Source organism: Phalangium opilio, unplaced genomic scaffold, assembly GCF_054372755.1.
Source record: "Phalangium opilio isolate 3A_F unplaced genomic scaffold, DU_Popi_V2 ptg000003l_1, whole genome shotgun sequence".
NCBI classification, from domain to species: Eukaryota; Metazoa; Arthropoda; class Arachnida; order Opiliones; family Phalangiidae; genus Phalangium; species Phalangium opilio.
The window spans coordinates 2807-28021 of NW_028324145.1; the positions used below are offsets into that span (position 1 = coordinate 2807).

Here is a 25215-nt window from a genome sequence, read left to right on the forward strand (position 1 = left end):
TCTTTCACGTTAGTGTTAATAAACTTGGTGCTGTCAGACTTTTGAAACAATTTCTGACCCAACATCATGTCCAAAGCTTCGTAAATTCCGACCGACTTATTTGTGAAAGATTTCAGTCCATAAGCGAACAATCTTTTTGACAAGCTTTCGTGTGCCAACTCAGCGAAACACTGATCCATTTCAGCCCGATCTCCCTTTGTCACGTACGACGTGACGTATATCGCCACTTGTTCCGAGGAATCGGCGACAAACTGCAAATCCATATTGGCTTTCAAAGCCAAAAGTAATGCCGGATTGTAGTCATTGATAAAAACTTCGTTTTCATTTCTGGGCAAATCGTACAAACGTTTTTGGCCTCGTTTCAATTTACGATGACGCGTAACTGATTCAACAGAGTTCAAAGTCGCAACGTTTGTTACGTTTCGAGGAAAACCGTAGCGACACACTTTCAGCTCCTTATTTCCTCTCTTAACCTTTCGGTAGCAACTGCTGCAACATTTATGTGTTTGAAATTTTTTTATTAGCCGGTAAAGTTCTGGACTTTCAGCAGCTTTTGGGATTGAACACGTGACATACTTCTGCACGTACTCCAAAATAGCTATTGCCGAACAGGAACCAATCATGGGAGCTTCCTCAGCCCACAACAAGCAATGATAATGCGCCAAGCCGCGAGATTGGTACTCGACGCGCACAAAATGATGCGCTATCGGTCCAAGAACCGGATTTTCTTTACATAGCACAAAGTTGTTTAGTAGCGACCTCACTTTGTTGTGAAAATGCAAACTGACGCTAAGTGGATCTAAATTTAATAGTTCAGCCACCGACATAGATTCGATCCCTGGCACGTCAGCATTCACCCGTCGTAGGTGGTCGTGAAGTTCAATGTCATCGTATTCGGCCGGATTAAAGGTTAAAAGCCAAGTAGGTGGGCCATACTCTCTAATCATGGCCAAAACACATTTGAGAACTTTATACCAATAATCCTTAGTTCCTCGAATGTGGCCCATGAAAGTCGCTAAATTACTCTCGAGCTCGGAGTCTCGAGATTCAACTTGATTCACGAGATTATTGACAGATACGTTCATGGGTTTTTTCACTCGTAGAACGTAATTCAAACTACTGTTAATGGATTTCATTTCGGCCTCTTGGTATAAATGGAACATGAACGCATAATCTCGTCTAAACATTGGATTCGCGTTCAAAAGACGAGAAAGTCGGTATTCAGTTTCCGTCATTTTCCCAAACGGTCTTTCGTCGTGCTTGCCATAGCGAGCCATTGGGAACAAGTGCACGAATGACATGTATTCTAGATTTTTGTCCCAATTACTGATAGGCTCGGCTTCGACACGCTTCATTTGGTAAGAAGCCAACAAATCTTTTGACGGCTGAACATTCACCGGGTGAATTGTATAGTGATCGTACAGCTCATTCACTTCATCTTTTGAGAGTTTTCGCAACAGTGCCTCAGGTTGAGTTAAAATTTTATAACGGTCGTCTTGCGAAAGATTTGATTCGATCACACCATCGTTGATAACATCGATATCGATTTGGTGCGATTCCGCTTGCGGATTTTTTTCAACTGTAGTGAAGCCGATTTTATTGACCTCGTCGAGGTTGTTTAACAGCGCCAGCGGATCCGTTTTTACCATTAATTCATCGGGAGTTAATGAATTTTCATGTTCAATAGTTCCGTTAATCTCTTCGGTGCCATAAATATAATCCTCATTGATCTGAGTAATATCTATGTCTTTGTACAGGGGATTAATTTTTTTCAGCTCAGTGACGGCCCTTTTCAAAGCATCAAGGCGAACAATTTTTTGCCAAACCTTTTTGTCACTAGTGGGCAGACCATTAACCAAGACGTGCAATTCGTGATCTTTAGGCAGTGCTGTTGGTATCATATCCAAATTTTTTTGGACTGGAATTGGCAAGTATATGATTCTACCTTTCAAAGCTTTCACCGCACCAAACTGCATATTGGAATTAGTTTTGGTACCTAACCGGACCACAGTGTGAAATGCTTTCACAAGCTGAATTAAGGCCTTTTCAAACATGTTCAAACTCGTGACTTCTGTCGGAGGGACGTCAACTCCCAAGCCGTTGAGGAAACATCTAATTGGAATTTTTCCCTTTCGCAACTCTTTAGAACAATAAGGGCATAAAAGCATGTCCATTTCTCTAAAGTCAGGATTTTTCAATAGCAAACCAGCTCTTAAAATGAGAAAGGCGTGGTTGTCAAAAACTGAAGTGCATCCCAGTTTTTCCACTGTCCTCAAATCTGAATTTTTTAATAATCTAGCGCAACAATCGCAAGATGTGTCGTGAAATTCATTAATATCACGCTCAGCTCTAGCAAATTGTTTATTGTAGAAAGCCAAGATTTCACTCTCATCGAGACAAGGCCTTATATCACTTTCATCGCCTTTCGCCGCCTCGTTTTCCGCATTCGACATTTTCAAGCCACGTGCCTCAACAATTTTTCTCATTTTGGGTATAACATTTTGAAGAGATTCGAAATCACCATGATCTATCTCATCAGTCAATGTTGATAAAGCGCTAAGCAACGCTCGAACAGAGTAGAGTTTACTCAAAATTGTTCTGATCCCCGAGTAATGCGAAGCCAATTCTCTGAAGGCTCTCAAGTAACTTTGGCATTCCTCGCTTTCAGAGCAATATAAGAAATGACCAAGATACGGAAGAACTTGCACTTCAAAATCTGAATCGTCCGATGGCAATTTGACAATGGATTTCTGGCAAAACTTATTTTTGTAGGAGCAAACGTCAAAATCAGAACTCAAAAGTTCATTTAAGACGCTATCACTGGCCTTTGCCGCCTGATTAATGAAAGCTATGACTTTAAAAATAGTCCGCTCTCTAACGTTGCAAATGTCACTGCATTCCCAATAAGAAGCTTTTTCTTTGGTTTCAATAAACCCAGATTCGTTAATTACGATATTCGCTTTGGGATTTTTGTCCTTTGAAACGTTTTCTACTGCATTGAATAGATTCGTGACAACACCGAAATCATTAACTTGCAAGCAGCGTTCAATGCCTCTGTTCAGTCTTTTCTGGTCAATAAAATTACCAGTTTCATCAACCCATAATTCATTAACATTTTCGCCGCTACGAGAGCTTTCTCGTAGCACCTTTATTAGAAGACCATTTTCGTCGAACTGCAAAATCTTTTCAAAACGTGTTTCGTGGTCCTCGTTTTTTAAAATTCTGCCATCATTCCCCAAAGTAAAATATGTTGTCTCGTGATAAAAAGCTTCTTCAAGACTATTGTGAAGCCTTTTTCCTCCAATGACTTTGATAAAATTGTCACTATCTACCAATCCAATTTCTTGCACTTTCTTGGCAAAACTTTTGAAATCTTCAATAAGTAACGAACGTCTTGCCTGGAAGGCCGAATATATTTGCCTTTTTAAGTGAAATGTTTTTCCAGATAGCAACTGGCATTGGAGTTTGTGGGATGTAAATTTGGAACTTTGCTTTTTACATGAATTTGCAGAAGTTTTTGTCGTCATCAACCGTTCCGTAAGTCGCGTGATCAAAAACCGCTTGAAACTTTCGGCAATCATCTTTTTATTTTTTGTTTTAAAAATTCCTTTGTTGAAGGAGATTTTTTTAACATAATAATTGGTAGGGTTCGTACCACCTTTTCTTTGTCGCGAAGCGCCACCTATTTTAGGGGCCTGCAAAACCTTTTGTATTTTTGTTGAACTTGTCAATAATGACTTGCGATTGAGGCCATCACTCGATTTTTTACTCTGAGAGAGGTGTTTTTTTTTTAAATAGTACCTTTTACACCTAACTCGGTTTGTTGCAGATTTTTCCAAAATCTTTTTCATCCTAGCCTGAGCTTGGTCTTTCAACGCCATTCGCTTTATATGTTTTAGGCGTTCTTTTTGTTTCTTAGCACGTTGAGAAACCATTTTAGTTCTCTTTCAAAGCCAGAAAAGCTTCTTTTAGAGCAAGAAAGGACCCCCTCTCTGTTGAGCCACGAAAAAAGGTCTCTCTGTTGAGCCACGAAAAAAGGCCTCTCTGTTGAGCCACGAAAAAAGGTCTCTCTGTTGAGCCACGAAAAAAGGTCTCTCTGTTGAGCCACGAAAAAAGGTCTCTCTGTTGAGCCACGAAAAAAGGTCTCTCTGTTGAGCCACGAAAAAAGGTCTCTTTGTTGAGCCACGAAAAAAGGTCTCTCTGTTGAGCCACGAAAAAAGGTCTCATAAAACACAAATTGAAACAATACACAGACAATGAAGTAAGAAAATTTTCCTTACCTTTAAAAAGACGCTAAGAAACAGCAATGTACAGCTTAGTCCGCTTTTAGAAAAGCGTCAAACCCAAGTGAACTGAAATGCTGCTTAGCAAATTCCACAACTGAAAAAATTAAAACTTAAACTCTTGAAAATGTAATTAGGCTTACCTATAACCTTTCACGAGTAAAGTGAATGTCTTTGCCTGAAGCGCTTCAACCAGCAGAACGTGACCGGACGAACTTAATATTCAGTTCAGTTTAGTTCACATGTAGATCAAAAAATCTATTTCTTGCAGTCACTGTCCCACTGGGCCTATTTAGCCAACTCGATCACGCGCTCAACGACGAAACCTGCAGCAGGCTTGGAAATAAGGTTTATTTCTGAACTAGTCATCCGGACCAGTGACCCCTATGTCTTAAATATGAAACTGGTCCCGGGACCAGTGACCCTTCCCCTATTTATTTTTCTACTGGTCCCAGGACTTCTAAAAAAATCTCTCTCGGCTTAGGGTTGTATACACAACTGGACTCATGGAGTCGAAATTTATGTTAAAATGAAAATAATTAAAGAGGTCCCCATATCAATTTTTAATAAAAGTAGGAATTAATAAACTAGTGATTGGGACCAGTGACCCTCACGTTTTGAATAAAAAAAGTGGTCCAAGCTATTAATAAACTGGTTTTTGACTTGTAAACCTGTCTTATTTCCTAGCCTGACCTGCAGAGCCTGCTCCTGTAAGTGTAAGCCCATCATCATTGCTCGATAGAAAGTTTCTACTGAAACTTCTCCAAGCTAGTATTTATACTCTATGGCAGGTCTAGGGAACATTTTGTATGCCATTTACAATGGTTTTTTCTATGGAGTAATTATCTTGGATTGAGATTTGAGAACGAAACCAAATTTCGAATTGCATTAAAGGGAGGGTGAAGAGGAAAATCAAGTGATTTTTTTATCGATTCTTCTACTAATTATAAGACCAGCCTGCATAGTGAAACATTCAGGAAATACTTCCGAATGATTTTAAAATTCAAATTAGGTTCAGATTTTGACTTAAATAAATAAATAAATTATTTCTTTGTTTTTCAATAGTTCTTTTATTGGTAAAAAAATAATAATAATACTTATAATAGTTAAAATGAAAAGAAATAAATTATAAAATTTTTTAACAGAAAAAAAAAGTTTTTGTTACAAAAAAAATAATAATAATAATGGGGAAAAAAATGACAATATGGAAAAAAAGTAATAATGAGAAAATGGTTTGTTTTCTTTAAAAAAAAAATATTATCAAAATTAAAAAAAGTTATCATTAAAAAAAAATTATTTATTGATTCCCACCCTGCAGTAAAATCAATATATATTATTAAAAATTGGCATAGTCTAAAGGAAAATTATCAAACAATTATGCGCAAGTTTCAAAATTAAGAAGACTAGCTGTTAAAAGATTGTTAAAGGGAGTATGAACTGGCCATAGAACAATTTTTTATCAAATTTATATTTTTAAAATAACATGAAAATCATTGATAAAATTTACAGCAAATTCTACTGTCAAATTACTTTTTAATTATTTTTCAAGGTATCAAAAGTCGATTCTCTAAGCCTAAGAATGGTCTAAGTAAATTGCATAATATAATTGTAATTTTCTTAACAAAATTTGAATATCTCTAATCTAACCTCTTATTTTAGAGAAAACATTACTGTATTGTTTTGAAAACCTATTTTCCCACGATTAAAAGTGCACGCTGTTGCTAAGCAAAGGCAAACTCTAAGCACCCCTTTTTGATTACTAATTGCTTTTCATAAAAGTACAGTTAGCGTTTCTCCAAAATTAGAATTATGCTTAGAGAGCACACTTTTGAAATTTTTAAAATGGCAATCAATTAATTGGTATAAGTCTTATCAATGATTTCAAAGTTATTTTTGGTTGTCTGACCATTGTATTCTCCCTTTTAAAGATGTAAAATCAATGTTTTGTCTACTAATGGAAAGCTTTCGTCTTTTAAAATCAGACACAGCAGAAAAAGTATTGATGAAATAAGCTTTTTGGTAAAATTTCCCTGTAGACCATTCCATTAAATATTTGCCGGGAAACCAACTCACAGGGGCGCTTGTGGTGCTTCTTATCGGGAGGGAAACTAGCCTAATATGGCGGGCTTGCCTATGTGCTGTTTACTTTCCTATGGCATTACAGGAATGGTCTATTGGTCATCTATCTCGAACCTTATATTTGTTTTGTGCCCAACACTTAATTTTTTAGGTTAATTTTATAATTTTAGATGTCCTTAGCTAATACTAGTCATAATAGTTTGATAGAATCCCTCTGGTAGAACCTGTAAAGCTACTTACGAATCCATCTGCTCCTTCAATTCCTGAAGGAGCTTTTCCACCGTAGCGGCGTCTTTAGGAGCGGCCGCCTCACCGACAGGCGCCACCTCTGACCCCGCCGCCTCCCCCAACTCCATCCCCACCTGGGACTCCTCCGCCCCCTCAGAATCCATCGGTAGGGGCACCTGGGTGCCCTCCGCCCCCGATGACACGGGCAACTGGGACCCCACTGCCCCCTCCGCCGGCTCCTGCGCCGCCCCCTCCACCGGCCCCTGCGCCGCCCCCTCCGCCGCGACTTGCGTGGCCACTTGTTGGCTTCGTGGGCCTGTTTTATTAATAATAAAATTTTAGAATACGTACAGCATTTTATATCGTTTAGCAATGAATGAATTACTATACCTTGTTGACCCCAGCAATCACGGCCTAGGTGGCCGTAGCGGTGACAATGATTGCATCGGCGTCTTCTACCGATGCCGCCGCTACGGCCAAAATTTTGTGCGCTGCCCGCGCCCGGCTGACCCCTTCCGGTTCCACGCCCTCTTCTGGGCCCACGCCCACGCCCACGCCCCCTTCCTCGCCCCCGCCCCGTATCACTGGCTAAGGCACCGTTAAAATTTACATTAACGGTGGAATGTGCACCACTCACGCTGAAGTATTTATCCATTTGAAACTAAATTTGGAAATAAATAGAGACTCTTGAAATGAGATTTCGTGGCAACTCTGGTGCGGAGGGAACAGAGGTTTTGCGCCAAACTACATGTTATAATTTTAGTGTGAAACACAACAACAGTTTATAAAACCAAGTACCATTTATTATACCATTTTTTGTATAATACCCTTTTCAGACGAGGATTAGAAACCCTGTATAATAAACCAAAGTTTGTTTCATAAATTATATAGTTATAGTGTCATATACCACTTAACCTTTTTCATGGAAAACACTTCTTACTGCGGTTTATGAAACAATCTTCGGTTTATTGTACCCGGTTTCTATTCCTCGTCTGAAGAGGGTATTATATAAAAACCCGGTGTAATAAAAGAAACTTTGTTTGACAATCTTTGATAAGTTCTAAATCACGCTTAATCTTTTCCGTGTGAAACACTGACCACGGTTTCATTATCCCACATTTTTTTTAATTATACCCGCTTCAGACGAAATGTAAAAACCTGGTAAAATAGACCGATGTTTGTTTCATAAACTGAGGTTAGCGCCAAATTAGTGTCAGACGCTAACCACAGTTTATGAAAATATCTTTGGTTGGTAACACACAAGGTTTTTACACATCATCCGACGAGGGCTTCACGTGGCATGATTCATGCACTCTTCAGATAGCTGCAATCGCGCAATTGAAACGAACAAAGTAAACAGCGCTCATTAGCCAAGGCTTAATATCTATATGGTCAAGAAAACGTTTTAAAATATTTATTAAACTATAGATATAAACTATGTGTCGCGGAGAGAGTGTAAAATAAGATATTCTAAGCTTAAAATTATATAATTTGTTACTAAATTTTGAGTTTAAGAACGTAAGGAAATAAAATTAGAAGCTCCGTATTAAAACCACTTACTTGTTTTTTCGCGTCTAAAAAGGAAATGACTGCGTTCAGCAACCAACATCAATGCACCGGTTTACTACGGCATCATTGTTCTCTTTATGGTACGGCTGACCAGCCATTTAACCACTTTTTTCGGTGGTTTAGCTGAACGCACTCAAATAAACCGCGAGAAACCTTTAAATGCTACAGATAATATTGTTTATTCACTATTAAAAGTTAGAGTCTGGTGTTTGAAGCACACACAAGGGAAAAAGTAGGCAACCGATATAATTTTATTGCTTTTCTTGAATTAGAATTTAGAAAAACCCACATAATGGTTTTAAAAGTGGCGGTATAACAGATTTGTCCGGTTTCAAGCGACTTCTCACGGGAAAAGTGATAAACATATATCATAATCTTTCACAGAACAAACAAAAATAAGATTTCTGCTGGATAATGGATTATAGTGTAAATTTTTTAAGTCAATTTTACCCTATGATTTCATTTACTGAATTGCAATTAAACGTTATTCGTGAACATAACTTAAAGGATATTTGGTGTCAGTATTTTCGCCTAAGGGAAATTATCATTTCTCAACAAAACCATATCACCAAGACCAACAGAAGGGGGCAATCCTCAGCTTGTAGATATAGTAAGCAGTATATAAAGCTAAAAACGTATCACCAAAGGTAAAGGTTTCCTAGATTATGTTACATTGACATATATCATAATCTTTCACAGAACAAACAAAAATAAGATTTCTGCTGGATAATGGATTATAGTGTAAATTTTTTAAGTCAATTTTACCCTATGATTTCATTTACTGAATTGCAATTAAACGTTATTCGTGAACATAACTTAAAGGATATTTGGTGTCAGTATTTTCGCCTAAGGGAAATTATCATTTCTCAACAAAACCATATCACCAAGACCAACAGAAGGGGGCAATCCTCAGCTTGTAGATATAGTAAGCAGTATATAAAGCTAAAAACGTATCACCAAAGGTAAAGGTTTCCTAGATTATGTTACATTGACTGGTAGAAGTGTTATCGTCACAAAGGATGCGGGGTTTCAACGGAATTAAGCTCTTTGGGAATTGTTGTCAGAAGCGAATATACTTGAGTCTGATCGGTGACGGACAATCTGAGTTGATGGTGTGACACCTTGGACTAATAATAGAAACTTCGCTTTACTTAGTCCAAGGTAACACGATTGGTGTTGAAGTTTAATCATATTCTGAAGACACTGGAGGGTTGCTGTGTATCGTATGGTCTTAGAAAAATGGAAAACGCTATTAGTGTTTGATAGGTAAGGAAGCTGGTTTTCACAGGGTTATAAGCCAGGGTATATTTGTACTAAATACCCCCAAGACAAAAGACCCTGGCCCCGGTCAAAATCCCTTCTCTCTCGAGACAAAATCTCCCAGTCTTTATTGGCTCATCCTAGGAAAGAATACAAAATCCCCCTACTGCCCTGTCATAATCCCCTGTCATAGTGGAAAAAAAAAGTCTGTAAAAAGTACAAAAACATCAAAATCCTTCACTTTCATTCATTTCTGGGTGAAAAATAGGTTGAGTTGTGAGCGTGAATAATGTCGAAAATTCGCCAATATGTAATCATTTTTGATTTGTAATTGTCAGATATTGGCGTCGCTGACATTCGCCGTTGCCTTACAGTATTTAAATTTTACTCTTGTTTAATTTAGGTTTCATTACGTTCAGTTACAGTTAGGAAAAGTTACAAATATTTGGAAACAGTGTTATGCCTTTTCCAAAATATTGTTTTATATCTTCATTTACAAATTACTTCCCAAAGAATATTATGACCTTTTCCAAAAAACTTATTGTTTACATTTATTAAGTTTGTCTAAAAATTTTATTTGAATAAAATATTACACCTTTTCCAAAATATGGTTCTTTATCTTCATCTACATAATAAATTAATAACATTACGTCTTTTTGCAAAATATTGTTTACTTTTAATCACTCCATAAAATTGGATCATTTTTAAATTATTTTCTATCCTGGTATGAAATTTGGAAATGTTTTAGTGGGTGTTTTTAAGTTTCATAACGTCATTTCCGTCATTGTTGTCAAGGTCCACAATTTCACGTTAATTATGGTTATTAAGTTCATTTACTATAGTTAATTTAGCTTATTAGACTGTGGCACCGGGTGAAAAATCTGGGAAGAAATCCTTCTGCGTAGAGTTCGCAAGTTCTCTCCCCGCTTGTTAAAGGAGTTTTCCTCCGCGGTCTAACCCGGTTTCTCCTTTCCATCAAAACTTGCAGAGGTTAACGGTAATAGTTAGTGTAGGGCGCTGTAGGTTAGCTGTGGCATAGGGGCTAGCCAATAAAAATTAGTGTGAAATAGAAAACATGGGGCTTCACCAATGCCGTAGGTAGTTTTAGTCTGAAGTAGTTTATTTAAAAGTTATGAGTTTTTACCCTACAACGAATAAACAATGTTGCAACCGATGTGTTTACAGCAGCTGTTGAGAGCTTTGGCGGGTCCCACCTAGTTGGCTTCAAGAGTAAAATCATACAGTGGTAACATTGAAGGTTGTTATGTGGTAGCCATTACTGGAGCTAACAACGTAACCCTCCGTTTCCAACGTGGTTACGTTGAGAGAATTTGTGCTGATGTAAACATGGAAATTCCTCTACATTGGTTTAGTTTAAGGAAATGTATCACACACCTTCACTGTTAGTAGCATTTTAGTGAGATTAACAAATAATGAAACCCTGTATACCTCATACGTAACCCTCCATTTCCAACGTGGTTACGTTGAGAGAATCTGTGCTGATGTAAACATGGAAATTCCTCTACATTGGTTGAGTTTCAGGAATTATATCACACACCTTCACAGTTAGTAGCATTTTAGTGAGATTAACAAATAATGAAACCCTGTATACCTCATACGTAACCCTCCGTTTCCAACGTGGTTACGTTGAGAGAATCTGTGCTGATGTAAACATGGAAATTCCTCTACATTGGTTTAGTTTAAGGAAATATATCACACACCTTCACAATTAGTAGCATTTTAGTGAGATTAACTAATAATGAAACCCTGTATACCTCATAGGCTCGTATATTTGTTTGTAGCAGGAAACGAAGCAGACTGCGTATTTTTGTAATAGAGCTGGAAATGAGCTTTTTTATCTTTAAAGGGGAAAGACAATATAAAGACTATATTACATAGACAAACTAAAATACAACTTAAGCCTTGGCCGTAAAGAACGTTCAAAAACTTACTTTAAATGATATAAAAACCTCTGTTAACTGTAATTATTTACCTGAATTACTTTTCTAGACGAAAATTCGACCTGATAACGAAGTATTTGTTATTAAGGGTGCTACAGTTAATTAGAAAAAACATATAAAGGTGTTTAAGCTCGGATGAAATAGTAAAGTAATTTGTCAGCGTCTACTGCTAGATAGTCTGCCAAAAGTAATTTTTTGACGTACTTTCAGAATTAACTAAAATTAACATACTTAGAGTTAATTGATTTAAATTAAACTAGCCGATAGCACACCTTGAATACTTAATTGTTAATTCAAGAGTATTCCGAAAAGTAACTTCGCTGTAGTTTTTCAGTTCGCGGTGGGGGTAAATCACGAAAAACCCCATGTTAATCTCCATAGGAAATGTAGTAAAAGCATGTGAATTTTGCTTTAACGTTACAAAAGGGTGTCAAGTCATATCTACAAGGGCCTACCGGCCCTGTAGAATTCGAATTTAAATTAAGTGAGACAAATTAACCTTCATCTTTTTCAAACAATAACAAAAAGAAAACCTGTTTGCTTTTTACATATCTATTAAAATTTAAAAGAGGAAAAAAAAGTGAAAAAGCCAACGGCACGCAGTGTTCCTAAGTGGTCTCCCTCCCAAGTAATGACTGCGCTCGACGCTGCTTAACTTCGGTTATCGGACGAGAACCGGTGTATTCAGCGTGATATGGCCGTTGCCGAGAGTGCTAGATAATAATTCGAATTTAAATTAAGTGAGACAAATTAACCTTCATCTTTTTCAAACAATAACAAAAAAGAAAATATGTTTGCTTTTTTCATATCTATTGGAATTTAAAAGAGGAAAAAAAAGTGAAAAAGTTAACGGCACGCAGTGTTCCTAAGTGGTCGCCCTCCCAAGTACTGACTGCGCTCGACGCGGCTTAACTTCGGTTATCGGACGAGAACCGGTGTATTCAGCGTGATATGGCCGTTGCCGAGAGTGCTAGTTAATAATTTGAATTTAATTAACTTTCATCTTTATAAAACAATAACAAAAAGAAGATATGTTTGCTTTTTTCATATCTGTTGGAATTTGAAAGAGGAAACAAAAGTGAAAAAGCAAACGGCACGCAGTATTCCCAAGTACTGACTGCGCTCGACGCTGCTAACGTCGGCGATCGGACGAGAACCGGTGTTCTCAGCGTGATATGGCCGTTGCCGAGAGTGCTATTTAATAATTCGGATTTAAATTAAGTGAGACAAATTAACCTTCATCATTTTAAAACAATAACAAAAAGAAAACCTGTTTGCTTTTTACATATCTATTAAAATTTAAAAGAGGAAAAAAAAGTTAAAAAGCCAACGGCACGCAGTGTTCCTAAGTGGTCTCCCTCCCAAGTAATGACTGCGCTGGACGCTTCTTAACTTCGGTTATCGGACGAGAACCGGTGTATTCAGCGTGATATGGCCGTTGCCGAGAGTGCTAGATAATAATTCGAATTTAAATTAAGTGAGACAAATTAACCTTCATCTTTTTCAAACAATAACAAAAAAGAAAATATATTTGCTTTTTTCATATCTATTAAAATTTAAAAGAGGAAAAAAAAGTGAAAAAGCCAACGGCACGCAGTGTTCCTAAGTGGTCTCCCTCCCAAGTAATGACTGCGCTCGACGCTGCTTAACTTCGGTTATCGGACGAGAACCGGTGTATTCAGCGTGATATGGCCGTTGCCGAGAGTGCTAGATAATAATTCGAATTTAAATTAAGTGAGACAAATTAACCTTCATCTTTTTCAAACAATAACAAAAAAGAAAATATGTTTGCTTTTTTCATATCTATTGGAATTTAAAAGAGGAAAAAAAAGTGAAAAAGTTAACGGCACGTAGTGTTCCTAAGTGGTCGCCCTCCCAAGTACTGACTGCGCTCGACGCGGCTTAACTTCGGTTATCGGACGAGAACCGGTGTATTCAGCGTGATATGGCCGTTGCCGAGAGAGCTAGTTAATAATTTGAATTTAATTAACCTTCATCTTTATAAAACAATAACAAAAAGAAGATATGTTTTTTTTTCATATCTGGTGGAATTTAAAAGAGGAAACAAAAGTGAAAAAGCAAACGGCACGCAGTATTCCCAAGTACTGTATGCGCTCGACGCTGCTTTATTTCGGTGATCGGACGTGAACCGGTGTTTTCAGCGTGATATGGCCGTTGCCGAGAGTGCTAGTTAATAATTCGAATTTAAATTAAGTGAGACAAATTAACCTTCATCATTTTAAAACAATAACAAAAAGAAAACGTGTTTGCTTTTTTCATATCTATTAAAATTTAAAAGAGGAAAAAAAGTGAAAAAAGCCAACGGCACGCAGTGTTCCTAAGTGGTCTCCCTCCCAAGTAATAACTGCGCTCGACGCTGCTTAACTTCGGTTATCGGACGAGAATCGGTGTATTCAGCGTGATATGGCCGTTGCCGAGAGTGCTAGTTAATAATTCGAATTTAAATTAAGTGAGACAAATTAACCTTCATCATTTTAAAACAATAACAAAAAGAAAACGTGTTTGCTTTTTTCATATCTATTAAAATTTAAAAGAGGAAAAAAAGTGAAAAAAGCCAACGGCACGCAGTGTTCCTAAGTGGTCTCCCTCCCAAGTAATAACTGCGCTCGACGCTGCTTAACTTCGGTTATCGGACGAGAATCGGTGTATTCAGCGTGATATGGCCGTTGCCGAGAGTGCTAGTTAATAATTGAATTTAATTAACTTTCATCTTTATAAAACAATAACAAAAAGAAGATATGTTTGCTTTTTTCATATCTGGTGGAATTTGAAAGAGGAAACAAAAGTGAAAAAGCAAACGGCACGCAGTATTCCCAAGTACTGACTGCGCTCGACGCTGCTAACGTCGGCGATCGGACGAGAACCGGTGTTCTCAGCGTGATATGGCCGTTGCCAAGAGTGCTAGATAATAATTCGAATTTAAATTAAGTGAGACAAATTAACCTTCATCTTTTTCAAACAATAATAAAAAGAAAATATGTTTGCTTTTTTCATATCTATAGGAATTTAAAAGAGAAAAAAAAAGTGAAAATGCTAACGGCACGCAGTGTTCCTAAATGGTAGCCCTCCCTAGTACTGACTGCGCTCGACGCTGCTTAACTTCGGTTATCGGACGAGAACCGGTGTATTCAGCGTGATATGGCCGTTGCCGAGAGTGCTAGTTAATAATTCGAATTTAAATTAAGTGAGACAAATTAACCTTCATCATTTTAAAACAATAACAAAAAGAAAACATGTTTGCTTTTTTCATATCTATTAAAATTTAAAAGAGGAAAAAAAAGTGAAAAAGCCAGCGGCACGCAGTGTTCCTAAGTGGTCTCCCTCCCAAGTAGTGACTGCGCTCGACGCTGCTTAACTTCGGTTATCTGACGAGAACCGGTGTATTCAGCGTGATATGGCCGTTGCCGAGAGTGCTAGTTAATAATTTGAATTTAATTAACTTTCATCTTTATAAAACAATAACTAAAAGAAGATTTGTTTGCTTTTTTCATATCTGGTGGAATTTGAAAGAGGAAACAAAAGTGAAAAAAGCAAACGGCACGCAGTATTCCCAAGTACTGACTGCGCTCGACGCTGCTAACGTCGGCGATCGGACGAGATCCGGTGTTCTCAGCGTGATATGGCCGTTGCCGAGAGTGCTAGATAATAATTCGAATTTAAATTAAGTGAGACAAATTAACCTTCATCTTTTTCAAACAATAACAAAAAGAAAATATGTTTGCTTTTTTCATATCTATTGGAATTTAAAAGAGGAAAAAAAAGTGAAAAAGCTAACGGCAAGCAGTGTTCCTAAGTGGTCACCCTCCCAAGTACTGACTGCGCTCGACGCTGCTTAACTTCGGTTATCGGACGAGAACCGGTGTATTTAGCGTGATATGGCCGTTGCCGAGAGTGTAAGTTAATAATTTGAATTTAATTAACCTTCATCTTTATAAAACAATAACAAAAAGAAGATAAGTTTGCTTTTTTCATATCTGGTGGAATTTTAAAGAGGAAACAAAAGTGAAAACGCCAACGGCACGCAGTATTCCCAAGTACTGTATGCGCTCGACGCTGCTTAACTTCGGTGATCGGACGTGAACCGGTGTTTTCAGCGTGATATGGCCGTTGCCGAGAGTGCTAGTTAATAATTCGAATTTAAATTAAGTGAGACAAATTAACCTTCATCATTTTAAAACAATAACAAAAAGAAAACCTGTTTGCTTTTTACATATCTATTAAAATTTAAAAGAGGAAAAAAAAGTGACAAAGCCATCGGCACGCAGTGTTCCTAAGTGGTCTCCCTCCCAAGTAATGACTGCGCTCGACGCTGCTTAACTTCGGTTATCGGACGAGAACCGGTGTATTCAACGTGATATGGCCGTTGTCGAGAGTGCTAGATAATAATTCGAATTTAAATTAAGTGAGACAAATTAACCTTCATCTTTTTCAAACAATAACAAAAAAGAAAATATATTTGCTTTTTTCATATCTATTAAAATTTAAAAGAGGAAAAAAAAGTGAAAAAGCCAACGGCACGCAGTGTTCCTAAATGGTCTCCCTCCCAAGTAATGACTGCGCTCGACGCTGCTTAACTTCGGTTATCGGACGAGAACCGGTGTATTCAGCGTGATATGGCCGTTGCCGAGAGTGCTAGATAATAATTCGAATTTAAATTAAGTGAGACAAATTAACCTTCATCTTTTTCAAACAATAACAAAAAAGAAAATATGTTTGCTTTTTTCATATCTATTGGAATTTAAAAGAGGAAAAAAAAGTGAAAAAGCCAACGGCACGCAGTGTTCCTAAGTGGTCGCCCTCCCAAGTACTGACTGCGCTCAACGCTGCTTAACTTCGGTTATCGGACGAGAACCGGTGTATTCAGCGTGATATGGCCGTTGCCGAGAGAGCTAGTTAATAATTTGAATTTAATTAACCTTCATCTTTATAAAACAATAACAAAAAGAAGATATGTTTGCTTTTTTCATATCTGGTGGAATTTAAAAGAGGAAACAAAAGTGAAAAAGCAAACGGCACGCAGTATTCCCAAGTACTGTATGCGCTCGACGCTGCTTTACTTCGGTGATCGGACGTAAACCGGTGTTTTCAGCGTGATATGGCCGTTGCCGAGAGTGCTAGTTAATAATTCGAATTTAAAGTAAGTGAGACAAATTAACCTTCATCATTTTAAAACAATAACAAAAAGAAAACGTGTTTGCTTTTTTCATATCTATTAAAATTTAAAAGAGGAAAAAAAGTGAAAAAGCCAACGGCACGCAATGTTCCTAAGTGGTCTCCCTCCCAAGTAATGACTGCGCTCGACGCTGCTTAACGTCGGTTATCGGACGAGAATCGGTGTATTCAGCGTGATATGGCCGTTGCCGAGAGTGCTAGTTAATAATTGAATTTAATTAACTTTCATCTTTATAAAACAATAACAAAAAGAAGATATGTTTGCTTTATTCATATCTGGTGGAATTTGAAAGAGGAAACAAAAGTGAAAAAGCAAACGGCACGCAGTATTCCCAAGTACTGACTGCGCTCGACGATGCTAACGTCGGCGATCGGACGAGAACCGGTGTTCTCAGCGTGATATGGCCGTTGCCGAGAGTGCTAGATAATAATTCGAATTTAAATTAAGTGAGACAAATTAACCTTCATCTTTTTCAAACAATAACAAAAAGAAAATATGTTTGCTTTTTTCATATCTATTGGAATTTAAAAGAAAAAAAAAGTGAAAAAGCTAACGGCACGCAGTGTTCCTAAGTGGTCGCCCTCCCAAGTACTGACTGCGCTCGACGCTGCTTAACTTCGGTTATCGGACGAGAACCGGTGTATTCAGCGTGATATGGCCGTTGCCGAGAGTGCTAGTTAATAATTCGAATTTAAATTAAGTGAGACAAATTAACCTTCATCATTTTAAAACAATAACAAAAAGAAAACATGTTTGCTTTTTTCATATCTATTAAAATTTAAAAGAGGAAAAAAAAGTGAAAAAGCCAACGGCACGCAGTGTTCCTAAGTGGTCGCCCTCCCAAGTAGTGACTGCGCTCGACGCTGCTTAACTTCGGTTATCTGACGAGAACCGGTGTATTCAGCGTGATATGGCCGTTGCCGAGAGTGCTAGTTAATAATTTGAATTTAATTAACTTTCATCTTTATAAAACAATAACTAAAAGAAGATTTGTTTGCTTTTTTCATATCTGGTGGAATTTGTAAGAGGAAACAAAAGTGAAAAAAGCAAACGGCACGCAGTATTCCCAAGTACTGACTGCGCTCGACGCTGCTAACGTCGGCGATCGGACGAGATCCGGTGTTCTCAGCGTGATATGGCCGTTGCCGAGAGTGCTAGATAATAATTCGAATTTAAATTAAGTGAGACAAATTAACCTTCATCATTTTAAAACAATAACAAAAAGAAAACATGTTTGCTTTTTTCATATCTATTAAAATTTAAAAGAGGAAAAAAAAGTGAAAAAGCCAACGGCACGCAGTGTTCCTAAGTGGTCGCCCTCCCAAGTAGTGACTGCGCTCGACGCTGCTTAACTTCGGTTATCTGACGAGAACCGGTGTATTCAGCGTGATATGGCCGTTGCCGAGAGTGCTAGTTAATAATTTGAATTTAATTAACTTTCATCTTTATAAAACAATAACTAAAAGAAGATTTGTTTGCTTTTTTCATATCTGGTGGAATTTGAAAGAGGAAACAAAAGTGAAAAAGCCAACGGCACGCAGTATTCCCAAGTACTCTATGCGCTCGACGCTGCTTAACTTCGGTGATCGGACGTGAACCGGTCTTTTCAGCGTGATATGGCCGTTGCCGAGAGTGCTAGTTAATAATTCGAATTTAAATTAAGTGAGACAAATTAACCTTCATCTTTTTCAAACAATAACAAAAAGAAAATATGTTTGCTTTTTTCATATCTATTGGAATTTAAAAGAGGAAAAAAAAGTGAAAAAGCTAACGGCAAGCAGTGTTCCTAAATGGTCGCCCTCCCAAGTACTGACTGCGCTCGACGCTGCTTAACTTCGGTTATCGGACGAGAACCGGTGTATTCAGCGTGATATGGCCGTTGCCGAGAGTGCTAGTTAATAATTTGAATTTAATTAACCTTCATCTTTATAAAACAATAACAAAAAGAAGATATGTTTGCTTTTTTCATATCTGGTGGAATTTAAAAGAGGAAACAAAAGTGAAAAAGCAAACGGCACGCAGTATTCCCAAGTACTGTATGCGCTCGACGCTGCTTTACTTCGGTGATCGGACGTGAACCGGTGTTTTCAGCGTTATATGGCCGTTGCCGAGAGTCCTAGTTAATAATTCGAATTTAAATTAAGTGAGACAAATTAACCTTCATCATTTTAAAACAATAACAAAAAGAAAACGTGTTTGCTTTTTTCATATCTATTAAAATTTAAAAGAGGAAAAAAAAGTGAAAAAGCCAACGGCACGCAGTGTTCCTAAGTGGTCTCCCTTCCAAGTAGTGACTGCGCTCGACGCTGCTTAACTTCGGTTTTCTGACGAGAACCGGTGTATTCAGCGTGATATGGCCGTTGCCGAGAGTGCTAGTTAATAATTTGAATTTAATTAACTTTCATCTTTATAAAACAATAAATAAAAGAAGATTTGTTTGCTTTTTTCATATCTGGTGGAATTTGAAAGAGGAAACAAAAGTGAAAAAGCCAACGGCACGCAGTATTCCCAAGTACTCTATGCGCTCGACGCTGCTTAACTTCGGTGATCGGACGTGAACCGGTCTTTTCAGCGTGATATGGCCGTTGCCGAGAGTGCTAGTTAATAATTCGAATTTAAATTAAGTGAGACAAATTAACCTTCATCATTTTAAAACAATAACAAAAAGAAAACGTGTTTGCTTTTTTCATATCTATTAAAATTTAAAAGAGGAAAAAAAAGTGAAAAAGCCAACGGCACGCAGTGTTCCTAAGTGGTCTCCCTTCCAAGTAGTGACTGCGCTCGACGCTGCTTAACTTCGGTTTTCTGACGAGAACCGGTGTATTCAGCATGATATGGCCGTTGCCGAGAGTGCTAGTTAATAATTTGAATTTAATTAACTTTCATCTTTATAAAACAATAACTAAAAGAAGATTTGTTTGCTTTTTTCATATCTGGTGGAATTTGAAAGAGGAAACAAAAGTGAAAAAGCCAACGGCACGCAGTATTCCCAAGTACTCTATGCGCTCGACGCTGCTTAACTTCGGTGATCGGACGTGAACCGGTCTTTTCAGCGTGATATGGCCGTTGCCGAGAGTGCTAGTTAATAATTCGAATTTAAATTAAGTGAGACAAATTAACCTTCATCATTTTAAAACAATAACAAAAAGAAAACATGTTTGCTTTTTTCTTATCTATTAAAATTTAAAAGAGGAAAAAAAAGTGAAAAAGCCAACGGCACGCAGTGTTCCTAAGTGGTCTCCCTCCCAAGTAGTGACTGCGCTCGACGCTGCTTAACTTCGGTATTCGGACGAGAATCGGTGTATACAGCGTGATATGGCCGTTGCCGAGAGTGCTAGTTAATAATTTGAATTTAATTAACTTTCATCTTTATAAAACAATTACAAAAAGAAGATATTTTTGCTCTTTTCATATCTGGTGGAATTTGAAAGAGGAAACAAAAGTGAAGAAGCAATCGGCACGCAGTATTCCCAAGTACTGACTGCGCTCGACGCTGCTAACGTCGGCGATCGTACGAGAACCGGTGTTCTCAGCGTGATATGGCCGTTGCCGAGAGTGCTAGATAATAATTCGAATTTAAATTAAGTGAGACAAAATAACCTTCATCTTTTTCAAACAATAACAAAAAGAAAATATGTTTGCTTTTTTCATATCTATTGGAATTTAAAAGAGGAAAAAAAGTGAAAAAGCTTACGGCACGCAGTGTTCCTAAGTGGTCGCCCTCCCAAGTACTGACTGCGCTCGACGCTGCTTAACTTCGGTTATCGGACGAGAAACGGTGTATTCAGCGTGATATGGCCGTTGCCGAGAGTGCTAGTTAATAATTTGAATTTAATTAACGTTCATCTTTATAAAACAATAACAAAAAGATGATATGTTTGCTTTTTTCATATCTGGTGGAATTTAAAAGAAGAAACAAAAGTGAAAAAACAAACGGCACGCAGTATTTCCAAGTACTGTATGCGCTCGACGCTGCTTATTTTCGGTGATCGGACGTGAACCGGTGTTTTCAGCGTGATATGGCCGTTGCCGAGAGTGCTAGTTAATAATTCGAATTTAAATTAAGTGAGACAAATTAACCTTCATCATTTTAAAACAATAACAAAAAGAAAACATGTTTGCTTTTTTCTTATCTATTAAAATTTAAAAGAGGAAAAAAAAGTGAAAAAGCCAACGGCACGCAGTGTTCCTAAGTGGTCTCCCTCCCAAGTAGTGACTGCGCTCGACGCTGCTTAACTTCGGTTATCGGACGAGAACCGGTGAATTCAGCGTGATATGGCCGTTGCCGAGAGTGCTAGTTAATAATTTGAATTTTATTAACCTTCATCTTTATAAAACAATAACAAAAAGAAGATATGTTTGCTTTTTTCATATCTGGTGGAATTTAAAAGAGGACACAAAAGTGAAAAAACAAACGGCACGCAGTATTCCCAAGTACTGTATGTGCTCGACGCTGCTTAACTTCGGTGATCGGACGTGAACCGGTGTTTTCAGCGTGATATGGCCGTTGCCGAGAGTGCTAGTTAATAATTCGAATTTAAATTAAGTGAGACAAATTAACCCTCATCATTTTAAAACAATATTAAAAAGAAAACATGTTTGCTTTTTTCATATCTATTAAAATTTAAATGGGGAAGAAAAATTGAAAAAGCCAACGGCACGCAGTGTTCCTAAGTGGTCTCCCTCCCAAGTAGTGACTGCGCTCGACGCTGCTTAACTTCGGTTATCGGACGAGAACCGGTGTATTCAGCGTGATATGGCCGTTGCCGAGAGTGCTAGTTAATAATTTGAATTTAATTAACTTTCATCATTATAAAACAATAACAAAAAGAAGATATGTTTGCTTTTTTCATATCTGGTAGAATTTGAAAGAGGAAACAAAAGTGAAAAAGCAAACGGCACGCAGTATTCCCAAGTACTGACTGCGCTCGACGCTGCTAACGTCGGCGATCGGACGAGAACCGGTGTTCTCAGCGTGATATGGCCGTTGCCGAGAGTGCTAGATAATAATTCGAATTTAAATTAAGTGAGACAAATTAACCTTCATCTTTTTCAAACAATAACAAAAAGAAAATATGTTTGCTTTTTTCATATCTATTGGAATTTAAAGGAGGAAAAAAAAGTGAAAAAGCTAACGGCACGCAGTGTTCCTAAGTGGTCGCCCTCCCAAGTACTGACTGCGCTCGACACTGCTTAACTTTGGTTATCGGACGAGAACTGGTGTATTCAGCGTGATATGGCCGTTGCCGAGAGTGCTAGTTAATAAGTTGAATTTAATTAACCTTCATCTTTATAAAACAATGACAAAAAGAAGATATGTTTGCTTTTTTCATATCTGGTGGAATTTAAAAGAGGAAACAAAAGTGAAAAAACAAACGGCACGCAGTATTCCCAAGTACTGTATGCGCTCGACGCTGCTTAACTTCGGTGATCGGACGTGAACCGGTCTTTTCAGCGTGATATGGCCGTTGCCGAGAGTGCTAGTTAATAATTCGAATTTAAATTAAATGAGACAAATTAACCTTCATCATTTTAAAACAATAACAAAAAGAAAACGTGTTTGCTTTTTTCATGTCTATTAAAATTTAAAAGAGGAAAAAAAAGTGAAAAAGCCAACGGCACGCAGTGTTCCTAAGTGGTCTCCCTCCCAAGTAGTGACCGCGCTCGACGCTGCTTAACTTCGGTTATCGGACGAGAACCGGTGAATTCAGCGTGATATGGCCGTTGCCGAGAGTGCTAGTTAATAATTTGAATTTTATTAACCTTCATCTTTATAAAACAATAACAAAAAGAAGATATGTTTGCTTTTTTCATATCTGGTGGAATTTAAAAGAGGACACAAAAGTGAAAAAACAAACGGCACGCAGTATTCCCAAGTACTGCATGTGCTCGACGCTGCTTAACTTCGGTGATCGGACGTGAACCGGTGTTTTCAGCGTGATATGGCCGTTGCCGAGAGTGCTAGTTAATAATTCGAATTTAAATTAAGTGAGACAAATTAACCTTCATCATTTTAAAACAATAACAAAAAGAAAACATGTTTGCTTTTTTCATATCTATTAAAATTTAAATGGGGAAGAAAAATTGAAAAAGCCAACGGCACGCAGTGTTCCTAAGTGGTCTCCCTCCCAAGTAGTGACTGCGCTCGACGCTGCTTAACTTCGGTTATCGGACGAGAACCGGTGTATTCAGCGTGATATGGCCGTTGCCGAGAGTGCTAGTTAATAATTTGAATTTAATTAACTTTCATCATTATAAAACAATAACAAAAAGAAGATATGTTTGCTTTTTTCATATCTGGTAGAATTTGAAAGAGGAAACAAAAGTGAAAAAGCAAACGGCACGCAGTATTCCCAAGTACTGACTGCGCTCGACGCTGCTAACGTCGGCGATCGGACGAGAACCGGTGTTCTCAGCGTGATATGGCCGTTGCCGAGAGTGCTAGATAATAATTCGAATTTAAATTAAGTGAGACAAATTAACCTTCATCTTTTTCAAACAATAACAAAAAGAAAATATGTTTGCTTTTTTCATATCTATTGGAATTTAAAGGAGGAAAAAAAAGTGAAAAAGCTAACGGCACGCAGTGTTCCTAAGTGGTCGCCCTCCCAAGTACTGACTGCGCTCGACGCTGCTTAACTTTGGTTATCGGACGAGAACTGGTGTATTCAGCGTGATATGGCCGTTGCCGAGAGTGCTAGTTAATAAGTTGAATTTAATTAACCTTCATCTTTATAAAACAATGACAAAAAGAAGATATGTTTGCTTTTTTCATATCTGGTGGAATTTAAAAGAGGAAACAAAAGTGAAAAAACAAACGGCACGCAGTATTCCCAAGTACTGACTGCGCTCGACGCTGCTTAACTTCGGTGATCGGACGTGAACCGGTCTTTTCAGCGTGATATGGCCGTTGCCGAGAGTGCTAGTTAATAATTCGAATTTAAATTAAGTGAGACAAATTAACCTTCATCATTTTAAAACAATAACAAAAAGAAAACATGTTTGGTTTTTTCATATCTATTAAAATTTAAAAGAGGAAAAAAAAGAGAAAAAGGCAACGGCACGCAGTGTTCCTAAGTGGTCTCCCTCCCAAGTAGTGACAGCGCTCGACGCTGCTTAACTTCGTTTATCGGACGAGAACCGGTGAATTCAGCGTGATATGGCCGTTGCCGAGAGTGCTAGTTAATAATTTGAATTTAAATTAAGTGAGACAAATTAACCTTCATCATTTTAAAACAATAACAAAAAGAAAACATGTTTGCTTTTTTCTTATCTATTAAAATTTAAATGGGGAAGAAAAATTAAAAAAGCCAACGGCACGCAGTGTTCCTAAGTGGTCTCCCTCCCAAGTAGTGACTGCGCTCGACGCTGCTTAACTTCGGTTATCGGACGAGAACCGGTGTATTCAGCGTGATATGGCCGTTGCCGAGAGTGCTAGTTAATAATTTGAATTTAATTAACTTTCATCATTATAAAACAATAACAAAAAGAAAATATGTTTGCTTTTTTCATATCTATTGGAATTTAAAGGAGGAAAAAAAAGTGAAAAAGCTAACGGCACGCAGTGTTCCTAAGTGGTCGCCCTCCCAAGTACTGACTGCGCTCGACGCTGCTTAACTTTGGTTATCGGACGAGAACTGGTGTATTCAGCGTGATATGGCCGTTGCCGATAGTGCTAGTTAATAATTTGAATTTAATTAACCTTCATCTTTATAAAACAACAAAAAGAAGATATGTTTGCTTTTTTCATATCTGGTGGAATTTAAAAGAGGAAACAAAAGTGAAAAAACAAACGGCACGCAGTATTCCCAAGTACTGTATGCGCTCGACGCTGCTTAACTTCGGTGATCGGACGTGAACCGGTCTTTTCAGCGTGATATGGCCGTTGCCGAGAGTGCTAGTTAATAATTCGAATTTAAATTAAATGAGACAAATTAACCTTCATCATTTTAAAACAATAACAAAAAGAAAACGTGTTTGCTTTTTTCATGTCTATTAAAATTTAAAAGAGGAAAAAAAAGTGAAAAAGCCAACGGCACGCAGTGTTCCTAAGTGGTCTCCCTCCCAAGTAGTGACTGCGCTCGACGCTGCTTAACTTCGGTTATCGGACGAGAACCGGTGTACTCAGCGTGATATGGCCGTTGCCGAGAGTGCTAGTTAATAATTTGAATTTAATTAACCTTCATCTTTATAAAACAATAACAAAAAGAAGATATGTTTGCTTTTTTCATATCTGGTGGAATTTAAAAGAGGAAACAAAAGTGAAAAAACAAACGGCACGCAGTATTCCCAAGTACTGTATGCGCTCGACGCTGCTTAACTTCGGTGATCGGACGTGAACCGGTGTTTTCTGCGTGATATGGCCGTTGTCGAGAGTGCTAGTTAATAATTCGAATTTAAATTAAGTGAGACAAATTAACCTTCATCATTTTAAAACAATAACAAAAAGAAAACATGTTTGCTTTTTTCTTATCTATTAAAATTTAAAAGAGGAAAAAAAAGTGAAAAAGCCAACGGCACGCAGTGTTCCTAAGTGGTCTCCCTCCCAAGTAGTGACTGCGCTCGACGCTGCTTAACTTCGGTTATCGGACGAGAACCGTTGTATTCAGCGTGATATGGCCGTTGCCGAGAGTGCTAGTTA

At 37.8% G+C, this 25215-nt stretch overlaps 1 long non-coding RNA gene and 37 pseudogenes across 5 annotated transcripts; all 38 read right to left on the reverse strand.

Moving 5' to 3' along the window:
- Positions 1 to 9945: 9945 nt before the first annotated feature.
- Positions 9946 to 11844, reverse strand: LOC149716559 (uncharacterized). Of its 5 annotated transcripts, none has more exons than XR_016365650.1 (4): positions 11653 to 11844; positions 10869 to 11472; positions 10564 to 10778; positions 9946 to 10461 (listed from the first exon to the last, which is right to left on the reverse strand). It is a non-coding gene; the product is annotated as an uncharacterized LOC149716559 (long non-coding RNA). The 5 variants fall into 5 exon arrangements; XR_016365656.1 differs by having other exon boundaries at positions 10869 to 11278; positions 11413 to 11844; XR_016365644.1 differs by having other exon boundaries at positions 10869 to 11278; positions 11372 to 11844.
- Positions 11845 to 11967: 123 nt separating this feature from the next.
- LOC149716560 (5S ribosomal RNA) lies at positions 11968 to 12086 on the reverse strand (annotated as a pseudogene).
- Positions 12087 to 12224: 138 nt separating this feature from the next.
- On the reverse strand, positions 12225 to 12343 carry LOC149716561 (5S ribosomal RNA; annotated as a pseudogene).
- Positions 12344 to 12704: 361 nt separating this feature from the next.
- On the reverse strand, positions 12705 to 12823 carry LOC149716562 (5S ribosomal RNA; annotated as a pseudogene).
- Positions 12824 to 12961: 138 nt separating this feature from the next.
- Positions 12962 to 13080, reverse strand: LOC149716563 (5S ribosomal RNA; annotated as a pseudogene).
- A 138-nt stretch (positions 13081 to 13218) lies between these two features.
- LOC149716564 (5S ribosomal RNA) lies at positions 13219 to 13337 on the reverse strand (annotated as a pseudogene).
- Positions 13338 to 13697: 360 nt separating this feature from the next.
- LOC149716565 (5S ribosomal RNA) lies at positions 13698 to 13816 on the reverse strand (annotated as a pseudogene).
- Positions 13817 to 13953: 137 nt separating this feature from the next.
- LOC149716566 (5S ribosomal RNA) lies at positions 13954 to 14072 on the reverse strand (annotated as a pseudogene).
- Positions 14073 to 14432: 360 nt separating this feature from the next.
- Positions 14433 to 14551, reverse strand: LOC149716567 (5S ribosomal RNA; annotated as a pseudogene).
- A 137-nt stretch (positions 14552 to 14688) lies between these two features.
- LOC149716568 (5S ribosomal RNA) lies at positions 14689 to 14807 on the reverse strand (annotated as a pseudogene).
- A 362-nt stretch (positions 14808 to 15169) lies between these two features.
- On the reverse strand, positions 15170 to 15288 carry LOC149716569 (5S ribosomal RNA; annotated as a pseudogene).
- A 122-nt stretch (positions 15289 to 15410) lies between these two features.
- LOC149716570 (5S ribosomal RNA) lies at positions 15411 to 15513 on the reverse strand (annotated as a pseudogene).
- Positions 15514 to 15650: 137 nt separating this feature from the next.
- Positions 15651 to 15769, reverse strand: LOC149716571 (5S ribosomal RNA; annotated as a pseudogene).
- A 138-nt stretch (positions 15770 to 15907) lies between these two features.
- On the reverse strand, positions 15908 to 16026 carry LOC149716572 (5S ribosomal RNA; annotated as a pseudogene).
- A 138-nt stretch (positions 16027 to 16164) lies between these two features.
- On the reverse strand, positions 16165 to 16283 carry LOC149716573 (5S ribosomal RNA; annotated as a pseudogene).
- Positions 16284 to 16644: 361 nt separating this feature from the next.
- Positions 16645 to 16763, reverse strand: LOC149716574 (5S ribosomal RNA; annotated as a pseudogene).
- Positions 16764 to 17121: 358 nt separating this feature from the next.
- Positions 17122 to 17240, reverse strand: LOC149716575 (5S ribosomal RNA; annotated as a pseudogene).
- Positions 17241 to 17377: 137 nt separating this feature from the next.
- LOC149716576 (5S ribosomal RNA) lies at positions 17378 to 17496 on the reverse strand (annotated as a pseudogene).
- Positions 17497 to 17858: 362 nt separating this feature from the next.
- On the reverse strand, positions 17859 to 17977 carry LOC149716577 (5S ribosomal RNA; annotated as a pseudogene).
- A 122-nt stretch (positions 17978 to 18099) lies between these two features.
- Positions 18100 to 18202, reverse strand: LOC149716578 (5S ribosomal RNA; annotated as a pseudogene).
- Positions 18203 to 18339: 137 nt separating this feature from the next.
- Positions 18340 to 18458, reverse strand: LOC149716579 (5S ribosomal RNA; annotated as a pseudogene).
- Positions 18459 to 18820: 362 nt separating this feature from the next.
- LOC149716580 (5S ribosomal RNA) lies at positions 18821 to 18939 on the reverse strand (annotated as a pseudogene).
- A 122-nt stretch (positions 18940 to 19061) lies between these two features.
- LOC149716581 (5S ribosomal RNA) lies at positions 19062 to 19164 on the reverse strand (annotated as a pseudogene).
- A 137-nt stretch (positions 19165 to 19301) lies between these two features.
- On the reverse strand, positions 19302 to 19420 carry LOC149716582 (5S ribosomal RNA; annotated as a pseudogene).
- Positions 19421 to 19542: 122 nt separating this feature from the next.
- Positions 19543 to 19645, reverse strand: LOC149716583 (5S ribosomal RNA; annotated as a pseudogene).
- Positions 19646 to 19782: 137 nt separating this feature from the next.
- Positions 19783 to 19901, reverse strand: LOC149716584 (5S ribosomal RNA; annotated as a pseudogene).
- Positions 19902 to 20261: 360 nt separating this feature from the next.
- Positions 20262 to 20380, reverse strand: LOC149716585 (5S ribosomal RNA; annotated as a pseudogene).
- Positions 20381 to 20742: 362 nt separating this feature from the next.
- Positions 20743 to 20861, reverse strand: LOC149716586 (5S ribosomal RNA; annotated as a pseudogene).
- A 362-nt stretch (positions 20862 to 21223) lies between these two features.
- On the reverse strand, positions 21224 to 21342 carry LOC149716587 (5S ribosomal RNA; annotated as a pseudogene).
- A 361-nt stretch (positions 21343 to 21703) lies between these two features.
- LOC149716588 (5S ribosomal RNA) lies at positions 21704 to 21822 on the reverse strand (annotated as a pseudogene).
- A 362-nt stretch (positions 21823 to 22184) lies between these two features.
- LOC149716589 (5S ribosomal RNA) lies at positions 22185 to 22303 on the reverse strand (annotated as a pseudogene).
- A 362-nt stretch (positions 22304 to 22665) lies between these two features.
- On the reverse strand, positions 22666 to 22784 carry LOC149716590 (5S ribosomal RNA; annotated as a pseudogene).
- Positions 22785 to 23145: 361 nt separating this feature from the next.
- Positions 23146 to 23264, reverse strand: LOC149716591 (5S ribosomal RNA; annotated as a pseudogene).
- Positions 23265 to 23626: 362 nt separating this feature from the next.
- Positions 23627 to 23745, reverse strand: LOC149716592 (5S ribosomal RNA; annotated as a pseudogene).
- A 137-nt stretch (positions 23746 to 23882) lies between these two features.
- On the reverse strand, positions 23883 to 24001 carry LOC149716593 (5S ribosomal RNA; annotated as a pseudogene).
- Positions 24002 to 24123: 122 nt separating this feature from the next.
- Positions 24124 to 24242, reverse strand: LOC149716594 (5S ribosomal RNA; annotated as a pseudogene).
- A 359-nt stretch (positions 24243 to 24601) lies between these two features.
- On the reverse strand, positions 24602 to 24720 carry LOC149716595 (5S ribosomal RNA; annotated as a pseudogene).
- Positions 24721 to 25082: 362 nt separating this feature from the next.
- On the reverse strand, positions 25083 to 25201 carry LOC149716596 (5S ribosomal RNA; annotated as a pseudogene).
- Between the last annotated feature and the right edge of the window lie 14 nt (positions 25202 to 25215).